The sequence below is a fragment of the Schistocerca gregaria genome, chromosome 5, assembly GCF_023897955.1.
Source record: "Schistocerca gregaria isolate iqSchGreg1 chromosome 5, iqSchGreg1.2, whole genome shotgun sequence".
Lineage (NCBI taxonomy): Eukaryota > Metazoa > Arthropoda > Insecta > Orthoptera > Acrididae > Schistocerca > Schistocerca gregaria.
In genome coordinates, this window is record NC_064924.1 from 578695321 (window position 1) to 578712834 (window position 17514).

The window sequence follows — 17514 nt, forward strand, 5'->3', positions numbered from 1 at the left end:
GATCAACAACGAACTTAAAAATGGTGTCTTGCGACGTCCGCCACGATCAGATGCAGCTAACGAAAAAACGAACAAAATGAAATTTAAAAAAAAAAAATCGTAGTAAGTAGCGCCTCTGTTCACTAATGAATTTTTGTTGGGGCGGTGGTTCGCGTCTTAACACTCTCAATTTTTTTTCCCAACATTCGCGTTTTTATTTAGTTCTGATACTTTATTGTTCTTATATGCGATAATATTTCATGTTATGTAAATATAAGTTCTCCTTTTTTTGAGGGGTGACTTTGTTCGATTGGCGTAATTATAGGACAGTTGCGCCACTTGTATAAAGATATTTAGCTGCTTTTTCTTTTACGCTTCGTGATCCACATGTTGTAAAGATTCTGCTACTGGGTAGGAATAGTTATCAAGTAAGACTGACTTTGGGGTTTTACTAAAATTTGGTAATGATGAAATAATATTTATCTTATGCGGAGAAGTATTCCAAATTTGTACCGCACTGTTTGTAATGGTACTTTTATAAGCCTGTGTCCTCACTGATTGGATATGGACGTTCTTTTTCGTGGAAGATGGAGGAAATGTTCGTTTTAATAGGGCTAACCTGCTAATTTTACGCGCGCCCGTTGAGTAAACAGTGTGATGTACAAACTAGAAACATCCCTGAACCGGCCGCTGGAGTGCGTTGCGATGGCGAATACCACGTTGGGGCCCACGTGCCGTGTGCACAGGTAGCATCGTTCCTGAGCTTTCAGCAGCACGTTGAACTTGGCACGCTCAGCGTTAACGTTCGACAGCACGGTCCGTGTCCCGACGGCTTAAGACAGAGATAACACAGTGGGCGATGCAGGAGGAGCGACGTCACCGACTGGGGTCTGAACCAGACTATGTCGGAGACATTCAGAACGGACATGGCTCTCCTGGCCACAGCCTGTACAGGTGCGTGGCTGGCCATCGTATATGACCACAGACCTGTAGCCGGCAAGAACCAAGTAGAGACGCACGTCTTTACGTAGTTCAGTTTTTATCTGTCGGACAACACTGAGGACATGGTACGTTTCTAATGTCTTCCACTTTTCAGCCACGTGTCTGACGACGTTGCCGTAAGGTTTTAAAGCGGCCGCCACAGCATTCGAAGGTACTTCAAACGGGAGTTCGCTAAACTGCAACGTTCGGAGGCCGAAACCAGCGTGATCAACCATTACAACCCCTATATACATCCGTCGGAGTATCGAAACCTGAGGTCATTAGCGTGGCGCTGCACAACGTCGGCGCACTGCTCGTCATTCGCGAGTATGATGTACCCATTCGTAATAAAAATTGAGAAATGTATTCCGACAACGTCTTGCGGCGGGAGACGCATTTCATCCCGTATAAAACGTTTAACTCCATACGGCTTCGGTCGTACGTGATCTAATGAAAGCGTTAATTTAATTGTGGCGTGACGGTAAGAAAACGCGATGATGGTCAGTAAAGTCGGACACTGAAACAAATGGCTACGCGGAAGAAAACAACCGCTCTATCGCACGCAGCACAACAGGCGAGGCGCAAACGAGATGTGTGCCCCTCACCACAGCCAAAGGCTGACTGCCAGCTAAGCAGGCAGACCGTCCAGGTGATATATTAATGACTCCACTCTAGACGTTCCCTTGTGTGAAGAATTGTCAGAGGTACTCATACAGCAGGTCTCCAACAGTAAAGGCCACACTGCCGCAGGCTTCCGCACACAGTTTGCCTCGAAACAACATATCCAGTGAAAACTGCTGTCACATGGCAATTTCCGTACAGTACAGTCGTGGCCTTACACCAAAGTAACGGTCTTCTCTTCCTGACTCACACGTCGTCTGACGTCATCAATTTGCGACTGTCCTGCTTCTATTCTTCCGATGATCCTCAACGCCAGAGAGTCTGCTAGGCGTCTTCTCTGTGGCTTACTGCACCATCTGTGTCTGCATACACAGAAATGGTGGATGTGGGTGTAACCAGAAGACAGTACTCCGTTTGAGAGGTACCCTGACATCATCGTTGGCGTGGTTGTTCGTTGACCCGAATGCCATCTTCCACCGTGAACACGATCGTACAGACATCTGTTGATGGTTTGTATGAACAAAGTGAATTAGACATAGGGCGGGGAAACAGCGGTTTGTTGCTCTAATTTTGGACATGTGTATATTTTTCAGGCATCTCATTGAAACTCTGAGGACCTACTGTCGATGTACTCTGCTAAAAAACAAAAAAATTACATTTTCAGTCAATTTCACGAACGGTATCCCTCAAGTAGTTCAAGATATTTTTTGGAATATAGACATGTTGATGATGTTTGGTTTGTGGAGCGCTCAACTGCTTGTCATCAGCGCCGGTACAAAGTTTCCATGTGTACGCAGTCCAATGTAGCCAGTTTCACGAATAATGGTGAAAAGATGAGGACAACACAAACACCCAACCCACAGGCAGAGAAAACACCCAAGCCGCCTGGGAATCGAACGCGGGGCCCTGTGATCCAGAGGCCACTATACCACGAAAAAAAAGGCTCTGAGTACTATAAGACTTAACGTCTGAGGTCATCAGTCCCCTAGAACCTAGAACTTCAGGATTCGAACCTCTGAAAATAGCTGTGGCGCGGTTCTAGGCTGTAGCGCCTAGAACCGCTTGGCCACCCCGGCCAGCTACACTAGAACTGAGGACTTTAATAGAGGGAATTTTTAAAACGTATAGTAAGCCTCAATTATTTATTACAAGGGTCTTAACAACACAAAAGAATGTTTGCATTTTGAATTGATCCAATGCAAACATAAATTAATTCTCAAAGTATACACCATCAAACATTAAAATGTTAGGCAAATTGTGTTGATAGTCCATTAGAAAACAAAAAGATAGAAACATATCATCAAAACTGCTCTAAAATATGTGATAATTCAACTTAAGATAACTTTTTGTCTATGCTACTCAGCCAAAACTATCAATGTGTTTAATCGTTATTGCTAATGAAGTGATCAGCATACTCAAACAGAAAAAAATAGACGTTTACTGCAGAATAACATTTAACATTTCGTTTTATTATAAGTAAATGTAACGACTTCTCTTTACTATCCGTTTTCCAATTACAAGTTCTTTGACATGTGTCACACACAAGTGATATTTTTCCGGTGTGTAAATGAGCGTCTCCACGTGAAACAGTCTACATCTACATCTACATTTATACCCAGCAGGCCACCCAACGGTGTGTGGCGGAGGGCACTTTACGTGCCACTATCATTACCGACCTTTCCTGTTCCAGTCGCATATGGTTCGCGGGAAGAACAACTGCCGGAAAGCCTCCGTGCGCGCTCAAATCTTTCTAATTTTACATTCGTGATCTCGGCGGGAGGTATATGTAGGAGGAAGCAATATACAGCACGTTACACCGCGATGCAGAGCGCCTCTCATGCAGAGTCTGCCACTTGAGTTTGCTAAACTTCTCTGTAACGCTATCACGCTTACCAAATAACCCTGTGACAAAACGCGCTGCTCTTCTTCGGATCTTCTCTACCTCCTCAGTCAACCCGACCTGGTACGGACCCCACACTAAAGAGCAATACTCGAGTATATGTCGAACGTGTGTTTTGTAAGTCACCTCCTTTGTTAATGGACTACATTTTCTAAGGACTCTCCCAATGAATCTCAACCTGGCACCCGCCTTACCAACAATTAAATTTATATGATCATTCCACTTCAAATCGTTCCGTACGCATTCTCCCAGATACTTTACAGAAGTAACTGCTACCAGTGTTTGTTCCGCTATCATATAGTCATACAATAAAGGATACTTCTTTCTACGTATTCGCAATACATTACATTTGTCCATGTTAAAGGTCAGTTGTCACTCCCTGCACAAAGTGCCTACCCGTTGCAGCTCTTCCTACATTTCGCTCCAATTTTCTAATGCTGCAGCTTCTCTGAGTACTACAGCATCATCCGGGAAATGCCGCATGGAACTTGCGACACTATCTACTAGGTCATTTATATATATTGTGAATAGCAATGGTTACATAACACTCCCCTGTGCCACACTAGTGGTTACTTTAACGTCTGTAGACGTCTCTCCATAGAGAACAACACCCTGTGTTCTATTTGCTAAAAACTCTTCAATCCAGCCACTCAGCTGGTCTGATATCCCGTAGGCTCTTACTTTGTTTATGAGGCGGTGGTAGTGTGCATTCTCGCACAACCCCTGCCGTCTCTGCTGGTATGGTGGCTGCTATAACAGCAATTTAGCAATATCTCTGGCAGTGGTCTCCGCAATGGCTTCCGCTTTTCTGCCGCACTCGCTCATAGTCCTGGTGTCGCCACAGTGTGAGTGCGCCGCCACGTTACTTCGATGCCTCCTGTCGTTAGGCGGGTCGATTACGTGAAGTGACCCTCTCTGTCGTGCATTTCCAGCTTTCGTAGGCCCTGCAGAGGGAGAGCGCCTTCCCCCTCCCTCTAGGCTGACGTGCGTGTGACGCGTTGCGTGCGCTTCCCACCTGCCGTCGCCGCCTTCAGTGGCCCACTCTGCTGTCTGCCAGTCGCTGTCTCGTGTGCTCGCGCCCTTCCGCCCACCTGCGTGTCGCAGACGAGGCCACTGAATTGTTGAACAACAAGGCACGGCCGTGCCACCCCGTGTGACACGGCAAGTGGTGCGAGCCTCTGTCCCTGGCACCGTGCTGCTGTCTCGGGAGGGCGTACCCCACTCCGGTTTCATTTCGGCTCGGCTAGTTTACGTCGGCTCAGCCACTACCATGGTAGCCTCCCGTGATACCACGATTGGCGTCGCGATGGTGACATTATCCGTGCCCCATATCCTTCCCTTACTCGCAGCCAAGTTTCTGGTGGTATGTCGGATACAGAAAACACAGCTGTGCAACACAGCTAGCTCTTTATTCCCATGAAGTAATGAGTGCTGTCGACAAGAGATCTCAGATCGATTCCATATTCTTAGATGTCCAGAAGGCTTTTGATACCGTTCCCCACTAGCGACTATTAATCAAATAGCGTGGATGTGGGGTATCGTCTCAGTTGTGTGACTGGATGCACGATATCCTCTCAGTGAGGTCACAGTTCGTAGTAATAGACGGTAAATCATCGAGTAGAACAGAAGTGATATCTGGCGTTCCGCAAGGAAGAGTCATAGGTCCTCTCCTGTTCCTGATTTACATAAATGATCTAGGTGATAATCTGAGCAGCTCCCTTGGATTGTTTGCAGATGACGCTGTAATTTACCGTCTAGTAAAATCCTCAGACGATCAATTCCAATTACAAAATGATCTAGAGAGAATTTCTGTATGGTGTGAAAAGTGGCAATCAGCACTACGCAAAGAAAAGTGGGAGGTCATCCACTTGGTTACTAAAAGAAATCCGATAAACTTTGGGTATACGATAAATCGCACAAATCTAAGGGCTGTCAATTCGACTAAATACCTAGGAATTACAATTACTAGCAGCTTGAATTGGAAAGACCACATAGATAATTTTATGGGGAAGGCTAAAGAAAGACTTCGCTTTGTTGGCAGAACACTTAGAAGTTGCGACAGACCCACTAAGGAGACAGCCTACATTACTCTTGTCCGTGCCGGCCGCGGTGGTCTCGCGGTTCTAGGCGCGCAGTCCGGAACCGTGCGACTGCTACGGTCGCAGGTTCGAACCTACCTCGGGCATGGATGTGTGTGATGTCCTTAGGTTAGTTAGGTTTAAGTAGTTCTAAGTTATAGGGGACTAATGACTACAGCAGTTGAGTCCCATAGTGCTCAGAGCCATTTTTGAACTCTTGTCCGTCCTCTGCTGGAATACAACGACGCGGTGTGGGATCCTTATCAGGTAGGATTGACGGAGGACATCGAAAAAGTGCAAAGAAAGGCAGCTCGTTTCGTGTTATCGTGCAATAGGGGTGAGAGTGTCACTGATATGATACGGGGGTTGGGGTGGCAATCTCTGAAACAAAGGCGCTTTTCTTTGCGGCGAGATCTATTTATGAAATTTCAATCACCAACTTTCTGTTCCGAATGCGAAAATATTTTTTTGACATCCACCTAGGTAGGGAGAAATGATGATCATGATAAAATAAGAGAAATCAGAGCTCGACGGAAAGATTTTTTTTTCCACGCGCCATTCGAGAGTAGAATGGTAGAGAGGTACTATGAAAATGGTTAGATGAACCCTCTGCCGGGCACTTAAGTGTGAATTGCAGATTAACCATGTAGATGTAGATGTAGATGTCTTCAGGATCGTGTTCCTTGCATGAAAGACAAGGCAGAGGCTGAATTACCATTCTGCCCGCGGCACACTTGTGTCACACACATTACAATAAAACATTTCTATGTAAAAACTCATTTTACTGTTAAAACTGTATAATTAGTTCACATTAAAGTTTGTGTTTGCATAGCTCACAATCTTGTCTACAAAAAATTTCATTTCGAAACAGTTACCTGTGAAGCATATAAATATTAATTTTATCTTGTCCTGTTTAATACTAGAACAATTTCACTTATAAACACTGTCATCCAAAACTTAAACTTTGAAGTTATAATTATTAAACATCATAATGTTCCTGTAGTTAAGACAGTTTATAGGCAGAGCCACTTCTGCCTAACATTTCTTCTTCATTCGATTTCGTTTCATTCTGAAATATAAGTAGATCATTCCGTCTTCCCTACTACATACCGCGTGTTTCTCCCATGAGTGTAACTTTTATCTTTTGTGCACCTTTGTCAAATTGTCACAAGTTTCTTCTGCTTCCGTGGCTCAATACTTGTGTTGCTGCTTGCAGCCGTTTTTGTACCGACTTCATTCATACTCACATTGTCTTGTTTCGAGCCGAGTGCATTCCAGCTCATTGATTCTGCAACGTCCTTTGCCTTGTCGTGTACGTTTTGTTAAATTAAAAATTTGCGTCTCATTTTACTACCATTCTAAAATTCCTTTCTGTGCCTTGTCTTTGTATGAACGCACATTTATTCTAGAGTATTTGAGAGTGAGCATTGCTGTAGGGAGCGAGAGGGGGGGGATTTTTCCTATTAATCTATATTTTCTTTCGTATGTCAGTGGTAGTACGACAAAGTTTCACTCTTCTGATTCTGTTTCCACTGAGTCTTTCAGTTTCCGCATAGTTTATGGTCTGGTTCCAACTCTTCTATTTTTCTACCAACATCTAATTGTTTACGAAATAGTCCGTAGGCGTTTCCAGATGGTGTTGCTTTCCTCCCGCAGTGTATCGCTCGCCGCTAGGTGGCACGAGTGAAGCATCGAAGCCCAAGCTGGAAATGATAGACGAGCAGGTGAACAGTGGTGTCACGGACAGGTGAATGTGATGGGTGACACACCGAGCGGCTTGCTCTACTCCATTGGAGTTTCAGTTTAAGGGAGGCACTGTGTGCTGTGGTCCTGAAGAGTACTCCAGTAGTTAGGGTAGGCGACAGTTGAGATCAAGCAGTGTTTACGCATGCGTATCTAACGGCAGTCGTGTTGCAAGTGTGATCTCTTGAATCTATATTAGTTTAAGGGTGACTCTTCGGCGTAAAGTGTTGTTAATCTGGTTGTGTACGGGCTTACATAGAGATAAGGCGTGCGGTATGAAGGAAGCTCTACGTTGCAACGAGTCGAGTCGGTCATTGTATTGCTCTGAGCACTATGGGACTTAACATCTTAGGTCATCAGTCCCCTAGAACTTAGAACTACTTAAACCTAACTAACATAAGGACAGCACACAACACCCAGCCATCACGAGGCAGAGAAAATCCCTGACCCTCCCGGGAATCGAACCCGAGAACCCGGGCGTGGGAAGCGACAAAGCTACCGAACGACCACGAGAGGCGGGCCCGGCCATTGTAACCGCAGTGGGTAGCGACATAGTGTGGCTCGCGAAAGTGGTGTATTGAGGATACTAAGCGCCTTTAGCCGGTGTCACACTGGAGGTTCAGATGGTTCAAATGGCTCTGAGGACTATGGGACTTAAATATCTGAGGTCATCAGTCACCTAAGGCTTAGAACTAGTTGAACCTAACTAACCTAGGGACAACACACACATCCATGCCCGAGGCAGGATTCGAACCTGCAACCGGAGCGGTCGCGCGGTTTCAGACTGAAGCGCCTAGAACCGCTCAGTTACACCGGCCGGCTCACACTGGAAGGCATTTTGGCTGGTGGAACATTGTTGTATGAGAGTGGTTAAGGAGGATACTTCCTTGATAGGGGTGAGCATCTGCAATTCTCTAAAACATTGGGCACTGCCCGTGTTTCAATAATTTCAGTGGGTTTTGTTCTGTGCCAGACAGAACTGACTTGTATTTGTGTTACGTTAGTTCTGCACGTTATCCTTATGAGCCGATGTGCTAACAACACTGGAAAGGGGAGATTTGTTGTCGTACGTGTTGTTATAGTTGTTTCAAAGCTGTCTTTTAGCGATTTAGGTTTTACTAAGAAAACATAAGCTGTTCACACGTTATTGAAGGAGACTTTAAGTTAATTACTTCAGTTAGTAATCGTTGTCCCTTATCTTACAGCAGTGACCGTTCGAAAATTGCTTTGAGACTGCGCGGCTACTGCTAGCGTTTCATTGCTTACAAGCAAATTAACGGCGGAGTAGTTACCACGGCGCTATTAAGTGACGCCATGTATCTTTTATCTAAAGTTGGGTTCTGATCGACGAAAATATTCATTAATAATAACTGTTAGAATTGTTTACTACAACTCTCAACTCGGGTTGGGTTGTGATGTTTTAAAATAATTATATTTATTTGTTATATGTGTGTTCTTTTCTTGTTTTAGTAGTTACCTGAACGTACCTGTAACCAGACTGTTCGACATACTGCAAGTGGTGGCTGTCGGCATAATGTAGGGCCTGTCGGCGTATTGTGCCCGCTATGGCCAGATGGGTGAACAACTGTCCAATCAATAATGTTTTTCAGTGGCTTTTTCAGTGGCGGCTATTTGTCATAGAGTGTAGTGAATTAAAAATTTTGTCACCTCTGTGTTGTGTTCCTAGCGCTCCCGTTTTTGAAGGTAAATTAGTCTTCCTCCTGCGTTTATAACTGTTCTGTTGCTGTATTTTAGTTGCTTGAAGCTCAAAGCTAAATTAATAGAGATACACAACTTACTTTAAAGGATGTCTTACGCTTTAATGATCTGCTTCGTTGGTGAAAAAGGGAGAGGAACTGTTCACTTTATATATCTTCAATTCGTTTTTTGTTATTTCAATAGTTACTATGTCCTTAAAATTACCTTTAACTCCATTTTTCTCGAGGTCATTCTCTCCACTCTAAAAATTTCTGATTTGCTTTGTTTGACGCGAGGAGTGGCCGCGTGGTTGGAGGCGCCAGGTACCGGATTTCGCGGCCCCCACCCGTCGGAGGTTCGGGTCCTACCTCGGGCATTGGTGTCTGTGTTCTCCTTAGGATAAGTTAGCTTAATTTAGTTTAAGTAGTGTGTAAGTCTAGGGAACGATGAACACTGTAGTTTGGTCCCTTAGGAAAACACACACATTAGAACATTTCTTTGGTTGCAGCTTACCCCCATTATTATTGCTCTGTTACCGATTTCAGAGTAAGAACCATCATGTCTTAGCAACCATTGTTCTTTTAACCAGTGCGCCTTTGTTGTTGTTATTTTTCCGCAATAATATCGTCAGTTCACAAAGAACTTGCTAGCTATTTAAACCCGTGTCACAAATTTCTTTATTAACATGACCCTCCCAGTCAACATCTCCATCATTATTCATTTCAATTAAACTGGGTAATAGAATACACATAGCTTGTTCTCGATAACTGAGAGTATGTAAGTGTAGTGACTACTTATTATAAAAGCATTTAAGCATTTGAGACATAACAGTTCTATATGACACTCCCTGTCGTTTTAGTTAGAATATTATTTTGTCTGCTTTGTGTCATTCTGGAATAATTCCAAATAAGATAACGAAAATTTGGATGAAGCTTAGTGTAGCACACTTACTGTGTTATCCCGTAAGGTTGTTAACCTTAGCCACATCAGTCACTTTTAACTCCAACACTCCTTCTGAAGTAACACCTTAACACCATCTTTTCCGCAGTCGAAACTGATCAGATGCTCCATTTGAGAGCGGCAACAGCATTTCAGGGCAATTACTAATCGTCTGGTCTAAATGCTAACGGAAAATCCTTTCCATTCGCGTCACACAGCCGACATGTACAGCGTAGACTTAAGCAGTAAGTAACACGTGTGTGTGTGTTCTAGACAGCATTTGTAGCTTCAGCATCTGGAGGATTCACTGTGAAAAGGGCTCGTCTTTTATATTTGAATCAGGCATGAGCTGAGCTACATTAAATTGTAATTTGAGCTAACACATTTATTTAATTCACACATTATCCGAGTCAGGGCTCTTGTAATTTAAGTGCCTCCTTCAGACTGTAAGATTACTCTACGCACCGGAAAAAGGCCCCATACATTTACAGCTATGCGTCCATATTGTGTAACATCTTACGTGGTGCTCCTAACACTAAATGTATCGTACGGCTCGAAATCGGATGGATGGACTAAGGGCAGGTAATTAGGGATCATAGCTTTCTGAAGCAGAAATTATGGCACTGGTACGGTGTGCACATAGACTCGTGATGCTAATTGCAAAGCTACTTCAGTGGGAAGTAGCGGTACCTTTAAACAAGACGATCGGTGCCTTCATGGAAAAATGTTCGCGGTTGCCTACCGAACTGGGACTGAACCCAGAGGATCACTTTTTCCTCCGAAGTTAAACGAGGGCCACGAAAGTCTTTCCTCACAACACCAAAAATTTGATAATCACGTTGGTAGACACCGAGACAGGGTGAAGAATTTGAAGGGCTTCCCTATGAAACATCTGCAGTGGAGGTGATCTATAGATCTCATAATTAAGTTTTCCTAGAGAAATTTTGAGTCTGATCTCTATCTACGAAATGATGGAATCTGAAGAAACTTGAACCCGAGTAACATTGCGTAATAGGTAGGAATGCCAGCCATTATATCACCGCTGGACCTTAAGCAACATTGGTGCATGGACTAGCCAAGTTCAATGCCCACCTCAATACAAACTTCAATTCACATCTTCAGCTTGTTTTCCCCTTCTAAGATCGTCACTATCACCGAGGTTCCCTCGCATTGGAATAGCACCCCAGCGTTAGACGTAATGGGGAAATCTTGTACGTGAGGTGTAAGTGACCTATAAATCTTATAATTAAATTCCCATCCGGACATTTGAGTCTAATCTTTATCTAACAAGCAAGGAGACCGGGCCTCAAGTCCCAACCGTGGCACAAACTTTAATTCATTTCTTCAGCTTGCTTCATTGTTGTAGCTAAAGGTGAGACTCAAATGTCTTGAGGAAAATTTGTAAGATCTGTAGATCAACTACACGTGAGGTACAGGATTTCTCTGTTACGTCCAGTGCTGGTGTGGTATTCCATTACTGGAGTGCAGTAGTGGTAATCTAAGAAGGGAAAATAAGGTGATGATCAGGAGTTCGTGTTGGGGAGGCTATTAGACTTCTGTAGTGTGTGCAGCAATTTTAGTCGTAGAGCTGCGGTGGTGTAATGGCTAGCATTCCTGCCTAGTATGCAAAGAAACCTGGGTTCAAGCTCTGGCTGTGGAACAAATCTTAATTTATTTCTTCAGCTTCCATCACTATCGTCTGTAGTTTAGTCTATACACCTTTGGCAACATATGAATGGGCATTATGCGGCAACTGAATGATGCCATCCGTCAACCAGCAGCTCACCGACTTCCTGAAACAATTGATTCACAGTGGTATGGGGATATTTTACAAAACCTCGAGTCTGCCATCAAGTCTGCACGCCCAGAAATGTTGACGGATGGCACCACTCTGTTGCACGATAATATCCACTCAAGTGTTAATGTTGTTTCGACTACAATGCAAATGTTTTTCTGGGATGCCCTTACACACCTTCCATACAACCCCTGGTCCCTCCCCTTGCGATCTCCATATTTTTGGAAGTTTGATGAAACACAATCCCTCCGGACAAAAAGGTGCATGCCTCGGTACAATCATTGCTCCGCAGGCAACTGCAACCATTTTACCATGAAGTCATTCACCGTCTTGTCTCACAGTGGGATAATTGTATTAAGAGCTATACCGGTTACATTTGAAATAATAAAGAGTTTACTTTGTTTTTAGCACCTGTAACATTATCATATGTCTGCCCCTTACACATGCTCTGTGTGGACGATTTTCTATTTTTGATCTATGGAAGTGAAAGAGAACTTTTTGAATAGTAAGTCAATTTAAGGATGTGCTAGATAAAGCTGAATTCACTGTAGAATAGGAAAAGAGAAGTTAAACTCTACTTTCTCGATCTAAATATCGTGAAGCATGACGATAGGAATGCCTTCAAATTGTACAGGAAGCCAACAGCAACGGATATTTTGATAAGTAATAACTCGTGCCATCCAAATGGTCAAAAAATATCCTCCTTCCGGTGTTCAGTAGGTAGAGCATTTAAAGGCTCGAAGAATTAACAAGACAAAGTGACTGAGCTGAACATCATGAAACAGCTAATCGTTGTTAAAGTTTATCATGAAACTGCGAGTAAATTAATACACACGAAACAGTACACGATTGTGACTGAAAATGCCATGTAGGAAGCTAACAGAGTTACGATCCCGTATTTAGATAATTTAGCAAAGGATGTCGCTAACCTTTTTAAGGGATTAAAAGTTATAACTGCATTCAAAACCAACAAAGAGCTACGATTTAAAGTAAGGAATAATTTCAGACATGGAGGCTGAGAAATACGATGCCGCTGATATGTACAAAATACAATGTAACACCGGTAACGCTGACTACATCGGCCAGACTTATAGGTCTTTGAGGTTGAGCTACAAGGAACACACGAATGCTTTTCGCCTTAATAATATCGAAAAGTAAGCCGGAGCCAAATATATTCATGAAACTGGCCCCTCTCTGTTGTGAATAGGTGAAATTCTAGCAATTTTGCATATCGTAAGGCTCAACCGCCCCTTACGTTTTGAGCACTATAAATCTTCGTGTCACGCAGGTGACAGTAAGTACTACCGATAGTCGAGTGCCTGTTGCGTCAGGGAGTAGCCAGTGTTGAGACTCGGGAAAAGTAAGATGTTGACTGTTCAACGAGCAGGGCGCATTTCGTCGGTTCGGCCGACTGAATTTTACAGTTGTTTAACGGCCGTGTGTGTTGCCCAACGCCGTGGAGCTGACCTCCAGCAAATACGTAAAGGCTTTACTTGAGCGATTTGTCGGTGTGTTTAAGTGTTCATTTGTGCACCGTGATTGCGCGACAATCGCGCCGGGCACCAACAATTTGGATTGCAGAAAGGATTGTGCATTCAGTACTACATGAAGACTTTTGGCGTGTGACGACATTAATAGGAGACCTGTCACGAGGCAACCGTTATTATTTTGTCAGACGAAGGGAGTAACTGCCTCATTCATGCTGTTTAGACAAAATACACTCATTGAAATTGAAATAAGAACACCGTGAATTCATTGTCCCAGGAAGGGGAAACTTTATTGACACATTCCTGGGGTCAGATACATCACATGATCACACTGACAGAACCACAGGCATATAGACACAGGCAACAGAGCATGCACAATATCGGCACTAGTACAGTGTATATACACCTTTCGCAGAAATGCAGGCTGCTATTCTCCCATGGAGACGATCGTAGAGATGCTGGATGTAGTCCTGTGGAACGGCTTGCCATGCCATTTCCACCTGGCGCCTCAGTTGGACCAGCGTTCGTGCTGGACGTGCAGACCGCGTGAGACGACGCTTCATCCAGTCCCAAACATGCTCAATGGGGGACAAATCCGGAGATCTTGCTGGCCAGGGTAGTTGACTTACACCTTCTTGAGCACGTTGGTGGCACGGGATACATGCGGACGTGCATTGTCCCGTTGGAACAGCGAGTTCCCTTGCCGGTTTAGGAATGGTAGAACGATGGATTCGATGACGGTTTGGATGTACCGTGCACTATTCAGTGTCCCCTCGACGATCACCAGAGGTGTACGGCCAGTGTAGGAGATCGCTCCCCACACCATGATGCCGGGTGTTGGCCCTGTGTGCCTCGGTCGTATGCAGTCCTGATTGTGGCGCTCACCTGCACGGCGCCAAATACGCATACGACCATCATTGGCACCAAGGCAGAAGCGACTCTCATCGCTGAAGACGACACGTCTCCATTCTTCCCTCCATTCACGCCTGTCGCGACACCACCGGAGGCGGGCTGCACGATGTTGGGGCGTGAGCGGAAGACGGCCTAACGGTGTGCGGGACAGTAGCCCAGCTTCATGGAGACGGTTGCGAATGGCCCTCGCCGATACCCCAGGAGCAACAGTGTCTCTAATTTCCTGGGAAGTGGCGGTGCGGTCCCCTACGGCACTGCGTAGGATCATACGGTCTTGGCGTGCATTCGTGCGTCGCTGCGGTCCGGTCCCAGGTCGACGGGCACGTGCACCTTCCGCCGACCACTGGCGACAACATCGATGTACTATGGAGACCTCACGCCCCACGTGTTGAGCAATTCGGTGGTACGTCCACCCGACCTCCCGCATGCCCACTATACGCCCTCGATCAAAGTCCGTCAACTGCACATACGGTTCACGTCCACGCTGTCGCGGCATGCTACCAGTGTTAAAGACTGCGATGGAGATCCGTATGCCACGGCAAACTGGCTGACACTGACGGCGGCGGTGCGCAAGTTCTGCGCAGCTAGCGCCATTCGACGGCCAACACCGCGATTCCTGGTGTGTCCGCTGTGCCGTGCGTGTGATCATTGCTTGTACAGCCCTCCCGCAGTGTCCGGATCAAGTATGGTGGGTCTGACACACCGGTGTCAATGTGTTCTTTTTTCCATTTCCAGGAGTGTATATAGACCCTTAACAATAAAGTATCTAACTATTATTGCTACTGACATCGTAATTAGCTTTGTTGGATTTGATACTAAAGAACTCCCGTACAAATATTAACTGATCAACCTTTATCAGTTGCACTCGGTCAAAATATTCTAAAATGTTTTGCTCTTTATCCAATAGTCAATAACGTTGGATTAATAAGGGCGTTTTTCAGTATGCAACACAGCGGAGGAAACAGGATCTGCTAGAACACTTTGATATTACTACACAAATGTCAAAATGCATCAAACGAACAGCTTACAGGTGACGCAAAAAACATGTTCAAAACCTTTAATATTCGTCCACCTTTAGTGACTTTACTTACGTTGATACTGTTGGCGTTCAGTTCTTGGCAGATTCTGAAGTTATGAGCCTCTGGTGAAGTTACACATCGTCTTTGTTCTTCGGCGTGTCTTTCATTTCGTGTTTGCTGCCACGAAGTGCTAACTTAAGTTCCGTATTTGTCTTCCTGGTGTGGTCTTAATGCCAGATAGTGCCTGGTTCGGGGACGGCGGTTAGTGTGAAGCTGCCCATAGTCAGGACAACAGTTTCCAGTTCACTTAAGCCTGTCTGATCACTTGATGGTGATGTGGATGGACAAATTAAGAACACATGGCCGCAAGGGAAGCGACTACGTTGCTTTGACTTATTGTATATACCTTCGCTTGATCTCTTTCAGAGATTGCTGTACAAGTATTCTGATGATGATAGATGGGCCCTCTAAACGCCTAGGTGGTAGCCCTTTTTGCACTATAAATAGATGTTTGAGTAACTTTTCTATGCTGACTGTAGCAGTGACGACCCCATATCCACTCTGGATAAAATCGTCATGAAAGTCAATATAAATTTCAAGAAATGATTCCATGCTGTGGCCCATTACGTATATAGAGTTTGTTAAAAACTCTGGGGGATCCTCGATGACGTTTTAGTACTCTGGAGTTATTTGTCAAATGTTCTGTTCCTTCAGATGCAGTTTAAAATGATAATAAAATTTCTCAAGCTTCAGAAAAATCCATGGCTATTTTAAATTCCTCTAACATTCCAAAGACAGGGTTAGTATGTACACCATCTCCATGGTTTTCTAGTTCCAGGCGCCTTGATTGCGTATCAGAGGCACCCGCTATGCAGTAGAAGGAGTACGTGCAACAACTGAAAGCACGTTACCTGTTGCTGGTAATGAAGGCCGTCTCTTACCTGCATAAAACTTTGCTGCCCCAGTCTTAGGTGAGCACAGGGTAGCCACGTTATCTACATCTGAATGCATATGCAGCAAGCCATAGACTGATAATCAAATGGAGCGATGGAAAAGCGACTGCCTATAAGCCTCGATGTGAGCCCAAATTTGTCGTTTCTTATCTTCGTGGTCCTTACCAGAATTGTATGTTGGCGGCCATAGAATCGTTCTGCAGACAGCTTCAAAGGCCGGTTCTCTTAAGAGCGTCAACTTCGTCCCAGGGATTTCCATCTGAGTTCCCGAAGCATCTCCGTAATACATGCGTGTTGTTCGAATCTACCGGTAATAAATATAGCAGCCTGCCTCTGAATTGTTTCAGCGTCTTCCTTCAATCCGAGACAGCCCGGACCCCAGTAGAGTAGTATGCAAGAACCAGCCACACTAGTGTCATATATGCAGTCTCCTTTACAAGTGAACCACACTTTCCCAAAATTCTTCCAATAAGCTAAAATCGACCATTCGCGTTCCTTACCACAACGTTTTGCCACGTTACGTCCAGAACTCTAAACGACATGAGTGTGTCAAGTGGGACACTAGTAATGCAGTATCGCAACATTACGGGTTTGTTTTTGTACTTACCTGCATGAACTTATATTTTATCCATTTAGAGCAAGCTGTTATGTGTCACAACAACGAGCAATTTTGTCCCAGCGCATCCTCCTACAGCCATTCCACTTCGACGCCTTTCTGTGCACTATGGAATCATTAGCAAACAATCGCAGATTGCTGTCCACCCCGTCCGCCGTAGCATTTATGTACATAGGAAATAATAGCGGTCCTCTCACAATTCCTTTGGACAGTCCTGAAGATACCCTTGTCTCTGCAGAACACTTGCCGCCGAGGACAGTATACTGAGATATGTTCAACAGGTTTTTGAGCCACTCACATATTCGGGAAGCTATTGCGAATTCTCGTACGTTCGTCAACAGTCACCGTGTCACTTGCTTCACGGAGATCTAGAAATATGGCCTCTGTTCGCAGTTTTTCATTTGAGAAAAGGGCAAACTTAGATTTGTACGAACAATGTTTTTTTTAAAACCTGGCTCATTCGTAGCATCCCAGACTCAAGGAAATGTGTTATATTCGAACTGAGAAGACGTTCAAGAACTCTCCAGCAAACAGGCGTTAAGTATATTGGTCTATAATTTTGAGATCCCGTTCATTTACCCGTCTTGTATACTGGAGTCACTTTCGATTTTTCCAGTCGCTTGGAAGGTTGCGTTGAGCTAGAGATTTGCGATAAATGCAAGCAAAGTGAGAGACCTCTGGAAAGGTCTCTGTTGGATTCCTTTCATGTTAATTTCTTAAATCTGTTGTCATTTACAGCATACATTCCACTTCTAAATTTACTGTGGTGTTTCTGACTCTATCTGGGAGGAAA